The 22,784-nt window shown below is 42.4% G+C and overlaps 2 protein-coding genes across 6 annotated transcripts in view; one reads left to right on the forward strand and one right to left on the reverse strand.

Annotated features, from left to right (window-relative positions):
• TPGS2 (tubulin polyglutamylase complex subunit 2) overlaps positions 1-22,784 on the forward strand; it is an 821,754-nt gene that overhangs the window by 534,856 nt on the left and 264,114 nt on the right. The gene's annotated exons all lie outside the window — the stretch shown is intronic.
• The window catches only part of KIAA1328 (KIAA1328 ortholog), a 912,897-nt gene that overhangs the window by 167,281 nt on the left and 722,832 nt on the right, over positions 1-22,784 (reverse strand). The window lies entirely within an intron of this gene.

Raw genomic sequence — 22,784 nt, forward strand, 5'->3', positions numbered from 1 at the left:
ATACGTTTACCAAGCCAAAGCTGTTGTTTTGTCTTAAATATTAAATTATAGCATTCACACAGTTAAACAGACTTGTGCCCCAAAGCTACATTCATTATCAAACAATCTACACTTCAGTAAATCCATATAAAGATAAGAAAAATAAGTTGCTGCTACATGTTGCTTAAGCAAGATCTTTGGTGATTTCAGGAGTTGCAAATAATGAGAGTTACATAAAATCAATTTTGAGAAGAGGTAAAAGCCTTAAACATTAACATCTTAAAATGTTTACTTTTGAATACTGAGCCAAGAAATCCATTCAGTCACCTTAAATATTCTTTGGCCATTACACAGCATGAGATTTGATGTAAAACATTTCACCTTATACTGAATAGAATGTGACTTACTGGTAGAACTTTGATGAGGTTTTATAAATATCTTTACAGAACACAGATAAAACCAACCACTTTCAACAAAATAGGATTCTAATCAAAAGCAGTTAAATACAAAAAATAGTTAATTTCATCTACAAAGATAAGTGATTTTCAATTAATCTATTCAAGTGATTAGTCTGATAGAATTTGGGCAGAAAGGAAGCAGTTGCAAATTATCTCTGACATGTCAATAGAGTCAGATTTTCCAACATTTTAGCTGTAAGTCTATTCTATTGGTGAGAACAAAACTTAATCTATATCAGTGATTCTCAAACTTTAATGTGTAGCAGAATAACCTGGAGAGTGTTTGTTAAACATGAAACTATAGCTTAATCCCCAGAGTTTCCAAGTCCTTCTGTCTGGAGCAGACTCAGAGAATTTGCTCATATTGCTGATCTGGGACCACACTTTGAAAACTGTTGGTCTGTATCATGGAACATCTCCATCTCCCTTACTGTTGAGCTTAGCCTGGGAAGGTTGGGTTGTTATACTTAGCTCATCTCTGAACATTGTTACTTAGTATGACTAAGCAGCTTTTCTTCACAGTGTATTTCAGAAACATGGTATATCTAGATTCCAGGTTGTCCAAACAGAAATATTATAGTTTAATGTAAATGTTGTGTGTGTTACAGATGAGCAACTTGCCCATGAAGGTGGACACTTGTAATTAACAAAATAATAATGAAAGATAATGATCAGACTCTTTCAAGGGTAGCCCTTTATAACATAAAAACTTCCCCTCAATTTAGATCTAGAGCACAGCAAAAAAGAGCCTCCAAGTCCAATTACTTAACTAGCAAGATGGGTTGTTTGAAAACGTGTTATTCCTACCAGCTGTTATTTCTTTTGAGCAGTTAGAGTATAACCTTTAACACAAATCTGAAAGGAACAAATCCACTTGTGGAGGGAGAGGCCTTGTTTTCCAATGAAGGCAGCTGGGCACATTCCTCAGCCCCGGGCTCAAAACTCCCTGAGCCTAGTACAAACACATCCCATCCTCCCATCCCACCACATACCGCCATATATCTCTCAAACTCCCTGAGCCCAGTACAAACACCACCTGGAAAGTCTCCGATAAGGAGACAGCCGTTCAAGGTTACTGAAAGCGCGGGAGCCAAAAGAATTTCTTTGTTCCCCTGCAACTTTTGGGCTATAAAAGGCAAACGCTCGCATTGTTCGGGGCCCTCTTGCCCTCTTGTATACTGTGGAATGGAGGGACCAAGTTCGAACTTGTGGTAAAGATCCTTGCCGCTTGGCTTTGACACTGGACTCTGGTGGTCTTCTTTGGGGAACAAACGGTCTGGGCATAACATCTGGGGGCTCGTCCGGGATTCCCCAAGCCCACCAGACCCCTGGTCAACAGATCGATCTACTGATAGGTGAGCTGGATCGCCTCCGTTTGTCTGTCTGTGTCTGTGTGTCTGTTCTAAATCTGAATCTGTGACTCGCGAGGTCTGAAACTGGAGCTGGCACAGTCCTGGCGGACGCGCTATAGGACGGCCAGCGGAGACCGGTGGGAGACGTCCCCTGGCTCTCTTCTGATTTAAATTGTGATCTGAGCTGCCGGAGCGCGTTCGCGATCCAGGCAGCAGCTGACTCTGAGCCCGACTGCCGGGGCGCACTGGCGATCTGAGCTGCCGGAGCGCGTTCGCGATCCAGGCAGCAGCTGACTCTGACCCCGACTGCCGGGGAACGCTGGCGATCTGAGCTGCCGGAGCGCGTTCGCGATCCAGGCAGCAGCTGACTCTGACCCCGACTGCCGGGGCGCGCTGGCGATCTGAGCTGCCGGAGCGCGTTGGCGATCCAGGCAGCAGCTGACTCTGACCCCGACTGCCGGGGCGCGCTGGCGATCTGAGCTGCCGGAGCGCATTCGCGATCCAGGCAGCAGCTGACTCTGACCCCGACTGTTGGGGCGCGCTCGCGATCTGAGTTGCCGGAGCGCGTTTGCGATCCTGGCAACAGCTGACTCTGACCCGGGCTTCCGGTGGGCGCGTGCGATCTAAATTGCCCCGGTTCCCGGGCGCGCGCGTGCGGTCTGAATTGCCCCGGTTCCCGGGCGCGCGCTTGCGGCCCCGGTCCCCGGGCTCCCGGCTTCCGGGCGCGCATGCTTCCGGCCCCAGTCCCCGGGCTCCCGGCTTCCGGCGCATGTTTGCCGCCCCGGTCCCCGGGCTCCCGGCGCGTGAGTGCCATCTGAATTGCCCCGGTTCCCGGGCGCGCGCGTTTGCGGCCCCGGTCCCCGTGCTCCCGGCTTCTGGCGCACGCTTCCGGCCCCGGTCCCCGGGCTCCCGGCTTCCGGCGCGCGCTTCCGGCCCCGGTCCCCGGGCTCTCGGCTTCCGGGCGCACGCGTTTGCGGCCCCGGTCCCCGGGTTCCCGGCTTCCGGCGCGCGTTCGCGATCTGAACTGCCCCGGTTCCCGGGCTGCGGAAGTGCGCCTGCGACTAGCTATCATTAATAAGTCAGATCAGTTTCCTTTATAGGGATTCTAACCCACATTCCTTTACAGGAAGAGATACAGAAAGTGAGAATGAGTGAGAGAGAGACCACAAGAGATGGGAGAAGGAGAAAGGGAGAAAGTGAGAAGGGAAATCGGAAAGAGAAAGGGGAGGAAACGGCAGACGTGGAGAGTCAGAGAGGGAAATCAGAAAGAGAAAGAGACTGAGTGTAAAGGAGAGAGGACACGGGATGACAGACCCGCCCCCCGGGCTGAGTCGCTGGAGGGAGCAGGCAGAGGGGAGGCGAACGGCACTCACGAGCCCGCTAAAAGGAAAAGTAACTTTGAAGGGCTGGCAGGGCAAACGCGAGGGCGCACTTCGCGGACTAGCCCCCCCCAGCCGCCTGACTCCACGGTGGCTTTACCCCTTCGGGAAATAGGACCCCCAGATAACACAGGAATCCCCAAGCTCCAGTACTGGCCATTTTCCACCAGTAATCTGTATAACTGGAAGACTCAGAGTGCTCGGTTTTCAGACAACCCAAAAGATTTACTGGCTTTACTAGATAGTGTCATGTTCACCCACCAGCCCACTTGGGATGATTGTGAGCAGCTCCTCTGAATCTTGTTTACCACGGAAGAGCAAAAAAAAAAAAAAAAAAAGAATACAGGTAGAAGCTAGAAAGCTGGTCCCGGGGGCCAACAGTCAACCGACTGCCAACCCTGACCTCATAAACGCGACCTTTCCTCTGACCAGGCCGGCGTGGGACTACAACACAGCAGAAGGTAGGGGACGGCTACACCTTTATCGCCAGACTCTAATGGCAGGTCTCCGGGCAGCTGCTCGCAAGCCCACTAATTTGGCTAAAATATATTCTATTCTACAGAGAAAGACAGAGAGCCCAGCTACCTACTTAGAGAGATTAATGGAAGCTTTTAGACAGTACACCCCCATAGATCCAGAGGCTCCAGGAAGTCAGGCAGCCCCAGATATTAAAAGAAAACTCCAAAAATTAGAAGACTTGGAAGGAAAGCGGATTCAGGATCTCCTTCATATAGCCCAGTGGGTTTATAACAACAGAGATACTCCAGAAGAAAGGCAATTTAAGGCCACTGAAAAAATGACCAAGGTCCTGGCAGCAGTAGTACAGAAAGAACATCTACAGCCAGAGTACACCCAACCTAGGCGGCCCCCCAGGCATGATAATCTGAGAAAAGACCAATGTGCCTACTGCAAGGAGGCTGGCCACTGGGTAAGAAACTGCCCCAAAAAGAAACAACGAGGACAGGAACCCCCTAGGTCTACACCCATACCAGTCACTCAAGATGAAGACTAGGGAAGACGGGGTTCGGATCCCCTCCCCGAACCTAGGGTAACTTTGCAAGTGGAGGGGTCCCCGGTCCAGTTCTTGGTCGATACGGGAGCACAGCACTCAGTCTTAGTTAAAACTAATGGAAAATTATCCTCCAAGTCCTCGTGGGTACAAGGGGCCACAGAAGTTAAAAAATACCCATGGACAACACAAAGAACAGTAAACCTCGGAGCCAAGAATGTAACCCATTCTTTCCTGGTCATCCCTGAGAGCCCCTGTCCCCTATTAGGGAGAGACCTGCTAACTAAAATGGGAGCACAGATCCATTTCCTCCCTGAGGGGCCCGTCGTGACCAACTCCCACAATCAACTCGTGTCCGTCCTGACTATAACCCTAGAAGATGAGTACCTGCTCCACCAAGAGCAAACGGCCCCTGACCAGGACATAGCAACCTGGCTCCAGCAATATCCAGAAGCTTGGGCGGAAACGGGGGGCTTAGGACTAACAAAACACCGTCCTGCCTTATTTGTTGAACTTAAACCTGGGGCAGACCCCATGCAGGTACGCCAATACCCGATGCCCCTAGAGGCCAAGAAAGGAATTGCCCCGCATATCCGCCGGCTCCTTGACCAAGGGGTCCTTCGCCCATGTCACTCGCCCTGGAATACTCCATTGTTGCCAGTACGAAAACCTAATAGTGGAGAATACAGACCTGTACAAGACTTAAGAGAAATCAATAAGAGGGTTGTGGACATACATCCAACTGTGCCTAACCCATATACCCTCCTGAGTACCCTAAACCCCAAACATCAATGGTACACTGTTTTAGATTTAAAAGATGCTTTCTTCAGTTTGCCTTTAGCCCCTCAGAGCCAAAAGCTCTTCGCCTGCGAGTGGAATGACCCTGATAAGGGCATAAGTGGCCAACTAACATGGACCAGACTGCCGCAAAGATTCAAAAACTCTCCTACCCTGTTTGATGAGGCCCTCCATGAAGACCTGGGATAACTTTCCTGCCCCCAACGACCTTAAACCCTGCCTCGCTGCTGCCCAACCCGGACCTGGACGCCCCACTCCATGACTGCACCGAGATACTAGTTCAGGTGCACGGAGTTCGAGAAGACCTGCAAGACCGCCCACTTCCTGACGCCGACCTCGTCTGGTTCACTGATGGGAGCAGCTTCATGCATCAGGGCCAGAGGTACGCTGGAGCGGCAGTGACTTCAGAGACTGAGGTAATCTGGGCGGAACCCCTGCCCCCGGGGACATCGGCCCAGAAGGCCGAACTGATAGCGCTCACCCAAGCTCTTACCTTAGGGGCGGGGAAAAAGCTGAGGGTATATACAGACAGCTGATATGCTTTTGCAACGGCGCATATACATGGGGCCATTTACAGGGAGCGGGGGTTACTGACGGCTGAAGGAAAAGAGATAAAAAACAAGCAAGAAATCCTAGCCCTGCTAACAGCCCTATGGAGGCCAGAAAAGTTAGCCATTGTGCATTGCCCGGGGCATCAGAAACTAACTACTCCAACTGCTCAAGGCAACTTTCTGGTGGACCAAACTGCAAGAAAGGTGGCGAAGGCTCCCAGCCAACTCCTTGCACTCCGGCTCCCTGACCCGGGCCCCCGGGACTTGCCATATTTCCCTGATTATTCAGAACAAGATCTCCAGTGGATTGACAAGCTTCCCCTAAAACAGATCCAGAATGGGTGGTGGACTGATACTAATAACCAAACCATCCTACCAGAAAAATTAGGACAACAAGTGTTAGAACACATCCACCGAACCACCCACCTGGGTGCTCGGCGGATGATAAACCTGATCAGACGCTCTAAACTCAAATTCAGACATACAGCCGAGATGGCCAGCAACATTGTGACAAGTTGCAAAGTCTGCCAGCTTAACAACGCCTACCCCCAATCCCAGGCTACAACAGGAATGAGGCTCAGAGGAACCAGGCCCGGTATCTACTGGGAAGTAGATTTTACTGAGATAAAGCCAGGAAAATACAGGTATCGGTACTTACTTGTCTTTGTAGATACTTTTTCAGGGTGGACTGAAGCATTCCCCACCAAGAAGGAAACTGCTCAGGTTATAGCAAAAAAAATCCTGGAAGATATCCTCCCCAGGTATGTCTTTCCCGTCCAGATAAGGTCAGATAATAGGCCGGCCTTCGTCGCTAAGGTAAGTCAGGATTTGGCTTCCATCCTTGGGGCAAATTGGAAACTACATTGCGCTTACAGGCCCCAGAGTTCAAGACAGGTAGAGAGAACGAATCGGACCTTAAAAGAGACCTTAACTAAACTAACTATGGAGACTGGCGCTAATTAGGTGGTCCTTCTCCCCTACGCGCTGTTCCAGGCCCATAATACCCCTTACAGACTAGGCCTTACCCCTTATAAAATTATGTATGGCAGACCCCCACCCTTAGTTCCCAGCCTAAAAGATAATCTGCTCAAGTCTGAAACAGAAAATGTCTCTGAACTCTTATTTTCCCTACGAGCCTTGCAGAAAATTCATCAAGAAATCTGGCCCAAGCTGAAAGAACTATATGAGACCGGTCCCCCACCGACACCCCATCCATACCAGCCGGGAGACTGGGTCCTGGTCAAGCGACACCGACAAGAGACCCTAAAACCCAGGTGGAAAGGACCACTCCAGGTACTCCTAACCACACCCACCGCCCTAAAGGTAGAAGGCATCGCGTTGTGGATCCACTACACCCACGTCAAGCCGGTGGACCCAACCTCCGACCTCCTGGGACCAATCACGGCGGCGGCTGAAGCACTAGACACATGGACTGTGGACAGAGCTAAAAACAACCCCTTAAAACTCACCCTGTGCCGGCAGCATAGCTCACTGCAAACATACAGTTAGGTAGTCTAACCCTAACGTTAGTCGCCCTAGTGGCCGCTGGAGAAATCACAAAACCTACCTAGTCCCTCTGTTAACAACCTACTGTGTCTCCCTGTCACATTAGTTCCCCAGTTGACTCTACTAACTGCTGGCGAGTTCCTAGGGTATACCGGTAACTGGACTAGTGCTGTTATTCACCCAGACCCTAGACCGAGACCTGCACGAGCCATATTCCTCCCCCTCATTGCAGGAATCTCCCTCACCGCATCCTTCATTGCGGCCGGACTGGTGGGGGGAGCCCTAGGTCACACCCTCATAGAAAGTAACAAGTTGTACCAACAATTTGCCGTTGCTATGGAGGAGTCGGCTGAGTCCCTTGCCTCCCTTCAGCGACAGCTCACGTCCCTAGCTCAGGTAACCTTGCAGAACCAGAGGGCCCTAGACCTACTCACTGCAGAAAAAGGTGGTACATGTATATTTCTAAAAGAAGACTGTGATTTCTACATAAATAAATCAGGACTTGTAGAGGACCGGGTCCAACAGTTACGCAAGTTAAGCACTGAAGTAAAAACACGGCAGTTTGCTTCAGCTGCAGACCAATGGTGGAATTCCTCTATGTTTTCTCTGTTAGCCCCCTTCCTTGGACCCCTGCTAAGTCTACTATTTCTGCTTACCGTAGGACTTTGTGTTGTTAACAGAATTTTACAATTTATTAGGGAGAGATTTGACACCGTACAACTCATGGTCCTCAGAGCCCAATACCAACCTGTAAACACTGAGACAGAATCAGACTTGTAAGACCCAAGATTGGCTCTAAAGATACCTGAAAAGAAGGGGGGAATGAAGGGAGCTGGGCACATTCCTCAGCCCCGGGCTCAAAACTCCCTGAGCCTAGTACAAACACATCCCATCCTCCCATCCCACCACATACCGCCATATATCTCTCAAACTCCCTGAGCCCAGTACAAACACCACCTGGAAAGTCTCCGATAAGGAGACAGCCGTTCAAGGTTACTGAAAGCGCGGGAGCCAAAAGAATTTCTTTGTTCCCCTGCAACTTTTGGGCTATAAAAAGCAAACGCTCGCATTGTTTGGGGCCCTCTTGCCCTCTTGTATACTGTGGAATGGAGGGACCAAGTTCGAACTTGTGGTAAAGATCCTTGCCGCTTGGCTTTGACACTGGACTCTGGTGGTCTTCTTTGGGGAACAAACGGTCTGGGCATAACACCAAGGCCTATTTACTCTAGATACATAGATTCAGTCTTTAGTGAAAGCTAAAGAGAAGATAAGAGAAAGAAACTAAGCAGACCTAAACAATTGAAATATCTGACAGCTTCCACTAACACTTCATCTTCCCTTAGGCTTTCATTCAAAGTCCATTTACGTTAACACTTTACTTTCCTGCCATTTTCTATTTCTATTCAAACAAATCCAAAAAATCTTCTGTGTACCGAACACTTATATTAACCAAAGAAGAAAAAATTCTTAATCTTCTATCCATATCCTTTGAAACAGTCTCACTTTTCATGCACAATTATTTGAATGCTAAAGGAATCTCATTTGCTCAATGCTGCAACAGAAATACGACTTCTTCAGTAAACAAATATATTACAACTTCTGTATTAGTTTCCTACTGTGGCTATAACAACTTAGCACAAACTTTGTGGCTTACAATAACACAAATGTATTACCTTACAATTCTGGAGGTCAGAAATTAGAAATCTGTTTCACTGGGCTGAAGTCAAGATGTTGGGAAGGCTAATTCCTTTGGCTCAGAAGACAGAATCAGCCTCCTTGCCTTTTATAGCTTCTAGTGGCCACCTGTATTTCTCACTTTTTATAGCCCTTCCTCCATCTTCATGGTGTATCACTCCAACTCCTGCTTCCATCATCATCACACACTGCCTTCTCCTCTGACTCCTTCTGCTCCTTCTTAGAAGGACCACTTAGATTTGATTGGGCCTACCTGGGTAATACAGTTAATCTCCCCCTCTCAAGAGCCTTAATCACATCTGCAAAGTCTCTTGCATTACAAAGTACCTTGTAACACATAATGTGACATTTGGGAATTAAGACATGGTCATATTTGGGGGGTGCGTATTTTCAGGCTACCATGCCTATTGTCAAATACAAAGTAATTTAAAACAATTGAAATGGCTAGCTACTCCACAGACACAAAACAAATGAATGAGAATAAATGAGATCCCTAGTATAAGGGGAGAAAAATCCCACCAATTTATTTTGCAATAGTTGCAAATGATGGACTGATGGGTAAAAAGTATCAACTAACAGAGATACACAGCTGCCATCATGTTTCTTATTCTATGATAAAAGAATGAAGGCTATTACAGTGATTAAGATTGTAACTGAATGACTGTAGTAATGCTAACGGATTTCTATTTAAATGAGAATGCGTCACATCTGAGAAGACTTGCTCTTCTTCAAAGAACACATGCAATCCCGTACAACAAACAGATGACAAGCAATAGAATGTGGACCAGTGCTGGGCAAAATTTCTAATAAGCTACTTCATAAAAAAATTAATTTATTTTACATCTAAAGGGAATCTCTAGTCCACATTAATCTTTCCTACTCTGAACTTCTACAGTACTTACTGCCAGTACATACATTTATCACCTGCTACTTAGTATGGTAAACTATCTTTTACTAGAAGGTCAGAAATTACTAGAGAGATATATATATTTCAAATCACAGCTAAGTTTTTAAAAGGTCCAGAAATTAAAATATTTTATGTTATATATTCAAATCCATATTTTATAGTCTCATTTTTGTTTCAAAACATTATTTACATATGTCCATTTTTAGGTGCTGACATATTCTACACTTACTTTAATGGTACTAATTGTGAAATTATCCACAAAATCAAATATCTGGAATAATTAAAAAATTTTTTCAGGTAATGTTTCATGTTTTTGAGAGGTAGTACAGCTTAATTATTTTAATGCACGCTTTGCTCAGAGAGCAGTGCTCTGTCAATTACCTGCTGGGTTACTATGCATGTACAATAGGCAGAATTCTAAGATGCTGCCCATGATTCTCACCCCCTAGTGTATGCAATCTTTATTATCTTCTCTCCTTGCGTGTACGGAGGACCTGTGAATATGACAGGATATAAATCCTGTGATTATATTACATTTTATGGCAAAACAGACTTCATATGTAACTAAGGTTCCTAATCAGTTGACTTTGAGTTAATAAAACCGGAGACTCTCCTGGGTGCGCTTGATCTAATCAGGTAAGCCCTTTAAAAGAAGGTCTTATCCTGCTCCCTCATCCCAGGTTGGAGATTCTCCTGCTGGCCATGAAGAAATAAATTGCGATGTTGTGGGAGGGCCAATCAAGTGGCAAAAACACCTGGAGCAGAAAGCAGTCTCTGGTCAACAGCTAGTAAGTAAATGGGACATCCATCATACAGATGTAAGAAATTAACTTCTGCCAACGACCATGTGAATTTGGAAGAGGACCTTGAGTGCCAGATAAGAATGTAGCCCAGCTGAACTTTAATTGCAGCATTGTTAAGAACCTAAGCAGAGGACCCAACTAAGTTGTGCCCATACTCATGACCCACAGAAACTGTTATGAGGTAATAAATCTGTGTAGCTTTAAATTACCAGGTTAGTGGTAATCTGTTACACAGCACTATAAAACTAATATAGCACCTTAATCAAATTGCCTAAGCCTCAGGTTCCTCACCAGTAAAATAGGGATTAAGAAAAGCATCTATTTCAAAACTGAATGTGGTGGTGAGAAAGATGGGCAGTTATCAAGGGCACCAATTTATAAAAGTCCAATTTACAAAAAAAGAAAAAAACCCACTCATATTTCTTTCAAGGAGAACATTGTATGTGGTGTGTAGATGAGGTGGGGGAGAAATCCCCAAAGGGCATGTTCAGTTACAACAGGTTATATCTAAACTTCTTCTAAAGTGAATGAGTTCAGTAACTTACCTTTATTATGCTAAAGTTGAGTTTGCAAGTCAGGCCAGAATTGAATTGCTTGAGATAACAGAGAAGTTATTCATTTTTCTCTTTCATACAAAAGATGTCACTTTTACGCTAACATCTTGCACTGCCTCTTAGGGTTCTTGTAATGATTAAATGAAGTAATTCATACAAAGTGTTTGGACCATGTCTAGGTTAGTATTCAAAAGAATGTTTCCCATTATTATTATTAGTAGTATGATTCTTGTCATTGAATTCTGACTCAACAATTTTGAAGGCAAGAGCTGTATTTATCCCTCTGTATGCATTGCACTGGGGCTTGCACACAGACATTCTCAATAAGCATAGTCTGCTATATAATCTTAACAGAAAAATTCAAGATGGGGTATGGGTCACAGTAACTAAAGGAAGAGGATGAGAATAGAAATTGAAAACCCCCTGTAAGAATCTGAATATAAAAAGTTAAGCTATTTTATTTTTTTATTTTATTTTATTTTTTTTTTTTTTGAGACGGAGTCTCGCTCTGTCACCCAGGCTGGAGTGCAGTGGCCGGATCTCAGCTCACTGCAAGCTCCGCCTTCCGGGTTCACGCCATTCTCCCGCCTCAGCCTCCCGAGTAGCTGGGACTACAGGCGCCTGCCACCTCGCCCGGCTAAGTTTTTGTATTTTTAGTAGAGACGGGGTTTCACTGTGTTACCCAGGATGGTCTCGATCTCCTGACCTCGTGATCCGCCCGTCTCGGCCTCCCAAAGTGCTGGGATTACAGGCTTGAGCCACCGCGCCCGGCCTACTATTTTATTAGTAGAGTTGAAGACGGATGTTGCCTTTAGGACACAAGGAAGTAACAATGGTCCTGAATGAAAGAGATGTATTTTTCTTTCTGGAGCTGCTCCAGGATTTCTATACTTGCAAATATAACATCTCTTAACTAAGGCTTAAACCAACGCAAACTCCCAAATGGCTGCCTCTGGCATATGGGTTTAATATGATTGTTTTCCGAGATACAACACTAACTTAGAAACCAAATTTTTTTTAAACATTGAGGCATAATTTACAATAAAATGCAAAGATCTTCAGTGTACAGCTTGACGAATTTTTGTATTTGTATCTATCTGTGTAACCACCACCTAGATCCAGTTATAGAACATTTCCATTACTCCAGAAAGTTCCCTTGTGTCGTTTCTAGTCGATAGCACCTCCTCAGACTCCCAGGGATAACCATCATTCTGACCTCCATGACCACAGATTCATTTTGCTTATGCTAAACCTCATATAAATGGAATCACAGAGTATGTCACTCTTTTGTGCCTGGTTTCTCTAGCTCAACCTAATTTTTTAGCTTCTTCCATGTTGTGTGTTTCAATAAACAGTGCATTCTTTTTATCACTGGGTAGTGTTTTTCTTTTTCTTTTCTTTTTTCTTTTTTTTTTTTGAGACGGACTCTCACTCCGTCACCCAGGCTGGAGTGCTGTGGCGCGATCTCGGCTCACTGCAACCGCCGCCTCCCAGGTTCAGGCGATTCTCCTGCTTCAGCCTCCTAAGTAGCTAGGACTACAGGTGCATGTCACCATGCCCGGCTAACTTTTCTATTTTAGTAGAGACAGGGCTTCACCATGTTGGCCAGGATGGTCGCGATCTCCTGACCTCATGATTCACCTGCCTCGGGCTCCCAAAGTGCTGACATTACAGGCGTGAGCCACAGTGCTCAGCCCGCCCCACAGTATTTCATGTATGAATATATCACAACTTATTCACTCTTTTGTTGATGGATATAAAATTGTGTCTAGTTAGGGGTTATTATGAATAAAGCATGTATGAATAGTCTTATATTAGGCTGGTGCAAAAGTAATTGCGTTTTTGCCATTAAAAGTATGATAAAAGTCTTTGTTTTAGATATATGCATTTATTTATCTTGGCCATAGGGCAGGCATATGTTTAACTTTATTAGGCACTGCCAATCCAGTAAGTTTTCCAAAGTGGTAGTTTGATTTCACATCCCACGAGTGAAGTGTGAGAGTCCCAGTTGCTCCGCATTCACACTAACACTTGGTAGTGTAAGTGTTTTTATTTTTAGCCACTTGGTGTGTGTGCAGGGAAATCTCATTGTGGTTTTATTTTGCATTTCTCTTATATGTCATGATGTTGAACAACTTTACTTATGCTTTTTGGTCATGTGAATGTCTTCTTTTGTGAAGTGGTTGGTGAAAAAAAGACCTGTAAATAATTCAAAATAAGTTTAAAAGAGATGGAAAATAAAAAATGAAGGTCAAGGAAGAACTTTGTACAAATTATTTCTCTAAACAGTCACCTTCACTGACCATTGAATGCCCTACATTTTCCAAGAATAGCCTGTCATCACTTAGGCTATTTATTATTATTATTATAATACTTTAAGTTCTGGGATACATGTGCAGAATGTGCAGGTTTGTTACACAGGTATACATGTGCTATGGTGGTTTGCTGCACCCATCAACCCATCATCTACATTAGGTATTTCTCCTAATACTATCCCTCCCCTAGTCTCCGTCCCCCAACAGGCCCCAGTGTGTGATGTCCCCTCCCTGTGTCCATGTATTCTCATTGTTCAACTCCAACTTATGAGTGAGAACATGCAGTGTTTGGTTTTCTGTTCCTGTGTTAGTTTGCTGAGAATGATGGTTTCCAGCTTCATCCATGTCCTTGCAAAGGATATTAACTCATCCTTTTTTATGGCTGTACAGCATTCCATGGTGTATATGTGCCACATTTTCTTCATCCAGTCTATCACTGATGGGCATTTGGGCTGGTTCCAAGTCTTTGCTATTGTGAATAGTGCCACAACAAACATACGTGTGCATGTGTCTTCATAGCAGAATGATTTATAATCCTTTAGGTATATACCCAGTAATGGGACTGCTGGGACAAATGGCATTTCTGGTTCTAGATCCTTGACGAATCACAACACTGTCTTCCACAATGGTTGAACTAATTTACACTCCCACCAACAGTGTAAAAGCATTCCCATTTCTCCACGTCCTCTCCAGCATCTGTTGTTTCCTTACTTTTAATGATTGCCATTCTAACTATTCTAACTGGTGTGAAATGGTATCTCATTGTGGTTTTCATTTGCATTTCTCTAATGACCAGTAAAGATGAGCTTTTTTTCCTATGTTTGTTGGCCACATAAATGTCTTCTTTTTATAAGTGTCTGTTCATATCCTTTGCCCACTTTTTGATGGGGTTGTTTAATTCTTGTAAATTTGTTTAAGTTCCTTGTAGATTCTGGATATTGGCCCTTTGTCAGATGGATAGATTGCAAAAATTTTCTCCCATTCTGTAAGTTGCACTTAGGCTATTCTTAACTCAGAGCTTACTTTGTAGTATGCCAACTGTTTTTACATATTGAGCCTTAATTCTGTAAGGTAGTTATTATAATTACCATTTTACAGATGGGAAATGAGGTTCGATGAAGCAATACAACTTTACCAAGGTCACGTCAACATTGCATGTGAGATATAGGAAATATCTTGCTCTGTTACTAGTCTTCTGTTACTCTATACTGTTCCTACTAAAAAAAAACCCAACTTCTTTAACGTGAAATATAATAAACAGAGAAATGTTTACAAAACAAATATGAACAGCTCAGTAAATAATCACAAGGCAATACCCGTGTAACCAGTATCCAAGAAAAAAAAAAAACACAACTTGCACACAGAAGACCCTCCCAGCCCCACACAGTTAGTACCCTCTACCTCTCCAGTCAAAGGGAACGACTATTCTTTTAGGGGAGTTAACTTCTTTACTTTGAAACTTTTGTGCTTAAACATTAATACTAGAGTTCAGTTTTACCTGTTTATTTATTTATTTATTTAATTAACTTTTTTTTAAAGAGACAGAGTCTTGCTTTGCTACCCAGGCTGGAGTGCAGTGGCATGATCTTGGCTCACTGCAACCTCTGCCTCCTGGGTTCAAGCAATTCTCCTGCCTCAGCCTCCTGAGTAGCTGGGACTATAGGCGCACGTTGCCATACCTGGCTAAATTTTTGTATTTTAGTAGAGAGAGAGTTTCATCGTGTTGCCCAGGTTGGTCTCAAACTCCTGAGTACAGGCAATCCGCCTGCCTTGGCCTCCCAAAGTGCTAGGATTACAGGCGTGAACCACCGCGCCTGGCCTGCTTGTTTATTTTTTAAGTATAGATGGAATCATATGATATATATTCTTTTCTGTCTGGCTTCTTTCATCTAACATTATATTTGTGACCCTTATCTATGATGTTGCATGTAGCTAGAATTTATTCATTTTTATACCTATGTTGCAGAGGAATGTGGAGTCCTGATAAGTAAGCAACAACGAGGGAGGGGTCTCAGGTGGGGGAAAACAATTGCTCTGAGAGACAGCTAATCACAAACAACCTGCTGGGTCAACCACATTACTCTGCACATAACCCAAGCAGCACAACCTCATTCCACATGTAGCCCCTATAGTACGACCCTAGAAGTCCCTGCCACTTTGCAGACAGCCCTTCTCTGTTGTGCTGTCTGTTGCACCCTTGCAACATATATCCATACCTTCTCTAATAAATCTGCCTCTCTTTACCTATAACTATCTTGGTAAATTCCTTCACCACCTGTGATGCTGGCCTCAGCCAGTTGCAACCATGACAAGGTTGGCAAACTTTTTTTTGTAAAGGGCCATACAATAAACATTTTTGGCTCTGCAGGCCATGAGATCCTTATCATAGCTGCACAGCTCTGCTTTTGTAGTGCAAAAGCAAGAGAGATAATACATGGACAATATTTGTAGCTGTGTTACAGTAAAACCTTATTTATGGGCACTGAAATTTAAATTTCATGCAGGCCGGCGTGGTGGCTCACGCCTGTAATCCCAGCACTTTGGTAGGCCAAGGTGGGTGGATCATGAGGTCAGGAGATCCAGACTATCCTGGCTAACACAGTGAAACCCCATCTCTACTAAAAATACAAAAAAAAAAAAAAATTAGCCAGTCATGGTGGCTGTAGTCCCAGCTACTTGGGAGGATGAGGCAGGAGAATGGCGTGAACCTGGGAGATGGAGCTTACAGTGAGCTGAGATCACACCATTGCACTCCAGCCTGGGCAACAGAGCGAAACTCCGTCTCAACAACAACAACAACAAAAACATATATATATAAATAAATAAATAAATTTCATGCCATTTGCCAATTTCATGAAATATCCTTTTCCCCCAACCACTCAAAAACGTAAAAATCATTCTTAGCTCATGGGTTGTACAAAATCATGCAGTGGGCTATATATGACCTGCTGTAGTTTGCCAACTGAACTGGATGATTATACTAAATATTCTTTCAACTGAAGAATTCTATGAATAGGCATTAAAGAATTCTATGAATATGCTCCAAACCCAGTAAGAAAAGTGAACAATATGACTTGAAATGTACTACATATTTACATTTTTTTCTATGTAATAGAAATGAGCTAGATGAATGAACAAATGACATTTAGCAGAAAAGCATGTAGGGGGATATACAAAGGCTAAAAAAACAAACTTTATAATTAAAAAAACTTAGACAGGAAAAAAAATCTACAGATTACAACAGATAAAAAAGTTAAATTCACAGTGATAGCATATTAGGATTTGTCTTATATAGGCTGGGCGTGGTGGCTCATGCCTGTAATCCCAGCACTTTGGGAGGCCAAGGTGGGTGTATCACTTGAGGTCCGGAGTTTGAGACCAGCCTGGCCAAGATAGTGAAACCCCATCTCTACTGAAAATACAAAAATTAGCTAGGCATGGTGGCACGTGCCTGTAATCCCAGCTACTTGGAAGACTGAGGCGGTAGAATTGCTTGAACCCAGGAAGTAGAAGTTGCAGTGAGCCGAGATCAAACCATTGCACTCCAGCCTGGGTGATAGAGGGAGACTCCATTTCAAAAAAAAAAAAAAAAAAGAAAAAAGAAAAGGATTTGTCTTATACAAAAGATACTACAATTCTTGGCTACTAAAACTGACTTCTGCCAATGGCGACTTCTAACATGGTGTGTGCTATGGAATCCACAGCATAAAACAAAGATGAGGAGAAAATTAAGATATCTTTGGTTTACGACAGAATTGAAGCATAATATCTCATAACTTGGGTAGGCACAGGCTAATGACTAGATAAAAAACACCAATGACAAAAGAACAAGGACTAAAAAAAAAAAACCTGTGAGATAATTTGTTTGGATACAATGAAGGATTTTCTAATATTGAAGATAACTACATTGCTAAGTTAGAAAAAGATTTTCTAAATCTTCAAGATAATTTTTAAAATACAACATTTTATAAAGACTGCATAGAAAAAAACAATGCCCGTTTATAAATATGTAAATGATCTTGTATACATGTATACACACATATACATGTACATAAACTCATACATGAACACACACCAAAAATCACATACTATTCTTATGATAAGCCAGGATTTTCTCATGTTCTCACATGTCAAAAAGCAATTGCAGAATTACTTTGTGAAATCCCATCAACAAGTAAACAGTGATGTTCTATAAGATTCTGTAAATCATTTTTATGGGCCTGGCTAGTCTCATAAGGAAAGAGGTGAACTAAACTGCAGTAGTGATTTCTTACAACAGGTTGTTATTAACTTTAGATGTTTAGGATGTGATTACTTCCAAAGCATTTATAAGCTGTTAACCACAGGATTACTCAATAATACCAACAGTTCTTATTGCTATTCATTCTCTGATGATAAATAATAATTTCCTATCCTAACAAGCACTCTATAACAATCCTCATATTACCACTTACAGCCTTATAAGAATGAAAAAATCTCAATTTTGTAACTTCAAAATTTCCCTCTGCTCTTTATTCTACTGAGAAGTCAGTAGTTCAAGACCTAAATAAATATTTCTAAACCTAAACTACCATGTGGGCCAGGTCATTTTATCTCCCAGAGCATATGGAGTTAATGTAAAATAAGGCACAGAATGACACGATGCATTTTTAACACTGGGCATATATGGACCAGTTGTCAAGTTGACAGAAAATACGTAATGCAACAGCTGCTCTGTGTGGTTTGCCAAAGTCTCATCCCAAATAAATGTTCATTTTCCCCCATGCAATTAACTCTCCTCTACTGGCAGACTTTGCTAGAAGATCATCAAGGTAGATTACCTTCTAGCATATGAACTAAATACTTACAGGTGTTATATCATCAGTTTAACTTACAAACTTTTGCATTTAGCAAGACATTCAAGCAAATGAATCATCTAATTCATGAATTATTTATAAGAAATTCACAGCATGCTCCTGGCATCATCCATGGCCTTTTCCAGGTCACATGACACCAATTAGAGCTGAATTTTAAATTATTCAATAACTTGAACTCTCTTGTCATTTAACATATAGATATCAATGCAGTAAACAAGTTAGATCTAATGGGCCCAGGAGGTTTAAGCGCCTTCACCACTCAGCAGTTGAAGCAGTATGCCATCAATGGAAGAGAAAATAACAGAATGGAGCAGTCAAAAACATTTTCAAGGCTCTCATAACTTATTCTAGTTCCCATAGGGATTGCAGCACAATTAAGGAATACTGAATGTAAAAGACATTAAAGTCAATAATTATGGAATTTAAAAGAATATAGGCACACAGAAGGCACACAATAAAGTGTAAATAACAGAATAGAACACTAGTAACACATACCAAATGTCAGAGCAGATGCTAGGATATTTGTACCATTGGCCTGTCAACATTTTTAACAGTAACTACCAGATTCAGAAAAGGCTACATCTCATGATGTTTTAAAAAAATACAGGGGGTTCATGTGCAAATACTTCATGTTACATGGATGTATTGCATAATGCTGGGTTTTGGCTTCCAGTGAATCCATCACCCAAATAGTGGATATACTATCCAAGAGGCAGTTTTTACAACCCTTTTCCCCACTCTTCCACTCCCATTTTGGAGTACCCAGTGTCTACTGTTTCCATCTTTATGTCCATGTGTACTCACTGTTTGGCTTCCAGTTAAAAGTGAAAACGTGGTATTTGACTTTTTGTTTCTGTGTGAATTTGCGTACGGTAACGGCCTCCAGCTGCATCCATTTTCTGGCAAAGGATGTGATTTCATTCTCTTCTACGGCTGCATACTATTTCATGGTGTATTTATACCAAATTTTCTTTGTCTAATCCACCATTGATGGACACTTAGGTTGATTCCACGCCTTTGCTATTGTGAACAGTGCTGCAATAAACATAAGAATGTAGGTGTCTTTCCTGATTAAATGATTTCTTTTCCTTTGGGTAGATATCTAGTAGTGAGACTGCTAGGTAAAATGGTTGTTCCATTTTTACTTCTTTAAGAAATCTCCATACTGTTTTCCATAGGGGATGAACTAATTTGCATCCCCACCAACAAGTTATAACTATTCCCTTTCCTCTGCATTCTCACCTATATCTGGGTTTTAATTTTTTTTACATTTTAATAATAGCCATTTTGACTGATGTGAGATGGTATCTCATTGTGCTTTTGATTTACATTTCTCTGATGACTGGTGATGTTGAGCATTTTTTCATGTTTCTTGGCCACTTACATATCTTCTTTTGAGAAGTGTCTGTTTGTGTCGTTTGCCTACTTTTTAATTATTTTTTTTTCTTGTTGATCTGATTAAGTTCCTTATACGTTCTAGATACCAGACCTTTGTCAGATGCATACTTTGCAAATACTCTATTCTATTTGACATCTTCTGGCTCTGTGTAGCCAACCAAATCTCATCTTGAAGCTCTGTATAGCCAACCAAATCTCATCTTGAATTTTAATCTGAATTGTAATCCCCATGTGTTGGGGGAGGAACCTCATGGGAGATGACTGGATCATGTGGGTGGTTACCCCCATGCTGTTGTTGTGATAGTGAGTGAGTTCTCACAAGATCGTGAAGAAGAATATGTTTGCATCCCCTTCCACCATGACTGTAAGTTTCCTGAGGCCTACCAAGCCATGTGGAACTGTGAGTCAATTACACCTCTTTCCTTTATAAATTACCCAGTCTTGGGTACTTCTTTATAGCAGTGTGAAAATGAACTAATAGACTATTCTTTAGGCTGTCTTTTAACCCTGTTGACAGTTTCTTTTGCTGTGCAGAAGAAGCTCTTCCATTTAATTATGTCCCATTCATATATTTTTGTTTCTGTTACATTTGTTTATGAGGTCTTAGTCATAAATTCTTTGCATAGGCCAATATCCAGGTGTGTTTTCCTACATTTTCTTCTAACATTTTTATAGTTTTAAGTATCACATGTAAGTCTTTAATCCATCTTGAATGTATTTTTATATATGGTGAAAGATAAGAGTCCAATTTCTTTCCTCTGCATATTGCTAGCCAATTTTCCCAGCACCATTTATTGAATACCCTCTCTCCATTGTTTACCTTTGTTGACTTTAGTGAAGATGAGTTGGTTATAGATGTGCAGCCTTATTTCTGGGTTCTGTTCCATTGGTCTGTGTGTCTGTTTTTGTACTAGTATCATGCTATTCTGATTAGTATTTCCTTGTAGCATAGTTTCATATCAGGTAATGTGATACCTCCAGCTTTGTCCTTTTTGCTTAGGATTACTTTGGCTATTTGCACTCATTTGTGGTTCCATATGAATTTTACAACTGATTTTTCTAATTCTATGAAAAAGATGTTGGTAACTTGATAGGCTTTGCACTGAATCTATAAATCGTTTTGGGCAGTATGGTCATTTTAATGATATTGATTCTTCCCATTAATGGGCATGGGATGCTTTTCTATCTGTTTTTGTCATCTGTTATGTTTCAGCATTGTTTTTCAGTTCGTGTAGAGATCTCACTTCCTTGGCTAGCTGCATTCCTAGGTATTTCATTTTTTCTGTGTGGCTATTGTAAATGGCATTGAGTTCTTGATTTGGTTCTCTGCTTGAACGTTATTGGTGTATAGAAATGCTATTGGTTTTTTGAATGTTGATTCTGTATCCTGAAACCTTAGTGAATTTGTTTATTGATTCTAGAAGCCTTTTGGAGAAATCTTTAGGGTTTATTTATTTATTTTATTTTTATTTTATTTTTTGAGACGGAGTCTCGCTCTGTGGCCCAGGCTAGAGTGCAGTGGCGCGATCTCAGTTCACTGCAAGCTCTGTCTCCTGGGTTCACGCCATTCTCCTGCCTCAGCCTCCAGAGCAGCTGGGATTACAGGCGCCCACCACACGCCTGGCTAATTTTTTGTATTTTTAGTAGAGACGGGGTTTCACTGTCTTAGCCAGGATGGTCTCGATCTCCTGACCTCGTGATCTGCCCTCCTCGGCCTCCCAAAGTGCTGGGATTATAGGCGTGAGCCACCGCACCTGGCGGTTTATTTTTTTAGGTATAGGATTATGTTATCAGTGAACAGAGATAATTTGACTTCCTCTTTTCCTGTTTGGATGTCTTTTATTTCTTTATCTTGTCAGATTGCTCTGGCTAGACTTCCAGTACTATGTTGAACAGGAATGGTGAGGTGAACATACTTGTCTTGTTCCAGTTGTTAGGGGTAATGCTTTTAACTTTTCTCCAATTGGTAAGATGTTTAATGTGTATTTGTCATAAGTTGCTCTTTTTATTTTGAGGTATATTCTTTAACACCTAGTTTGTTGAGGGTTTTTATCATGAAGAGATGTTGGATTTTATCGAAAGTTTTTTCTGCATCTATTGAGGTGATCATATGGTTTTTAATTCTGTTTATGGAGTGTATCACATTTATTCATTTGCATATGTTGAACCATCCTTGCATCTCAGGAATAAAATCTACTTGATTGTGATAAATTATCCTTTTGATGTGTTGCTGGGTTTGGTTTCCTCATATTTTATTAAGAAAATTTCTACCAATTTAATCAGGGATACTGGCCTATAGTTTTTTGTTTTTGTTTTTGTTTTTTGTTTTTTTTTTGAGACATAGTCTTGCTGTGCCACCTAGCCCAAAGTGCAGTGGTGTGATCTTGGCTGACTGCAACCTTCACCTCCTAGGATCAAGTGATTCTCCCACCTCAGCCTCCTGAATAGCTGGGATTACAGGCACCCACCACCACGCCTGGCTAATTTTTGTATTTTTAGTAGAGACGGGGTTTCACCGTGTTGGCCAGGCTGGTCTCGAACTCCTGACTTCAGTGATCTGCCTGCCTTGGCCTCCCAAAGTGCTGGGATTACAGTGGGAGCCACTGCACCCAGCCTGGCCTATAGTCTTATTGTGCCTTTGCCAGATTTTGGTATCAGGAAGATAATGGTTTTGTAGAATGAGCTGGGGAGGAATTCCTCTTCCTTGATTTTTAAAAACAGCTTCAGTAAGATTGGTACCAGCTCTGCTTTGAACATCTGGTAGAATGTAGCTGTGAACCTATCTAGTACAGCGTTTTCTTTGATAGATTTTTTATTACTGATTCAATTTCATAACTTGTTATCTGGTCTGTTTAGGATTTCAACTTCTTATTGGTTCAATCGTCGGAGGGTGTGGGTTTCCAGGAATTTATCCATTTTCTCTAGGCTTTCTAGTTTGTATGTATAGAGATGTTCATAGTAGTCTCTGAGGATCATATGTATCTCTGTGGTATCAGCTGTAATGTCACCTTTGTCATTTCTGAGTGTGCTTATTTGAATATTTTCTCTTTTGTTTCCTTATTAATCTAGCAAGTGGTCTATCAATTTTGTTTATCCTTTCAAAGAGTCAACTGTTTCATTGATCCTTTTTATGTGTTTTTTTTTTTTCTTGGCTCTCAATTTCATTTAGTTCTGCTCTAATCTGTTATTTCTTTTAAACCTTATATTATTTAACCATTACTACA

The sequence above is a fragment of the Macaca thibetana genome, chromosome 18 (genome assembly GCF_024542745.1).
Source record: "Macaca thibetana thibetana isolate TM-01 chromosome 18, ASM2454274v1, whole genome shotgun sequence".
Classification (NCBI taxonomy): domain Eukaryota; kingdom Metazoa; phylum Chordata; class Mammalia; order Primates; family Cercopithecidae; genus Macaca; species Macaca thibetana.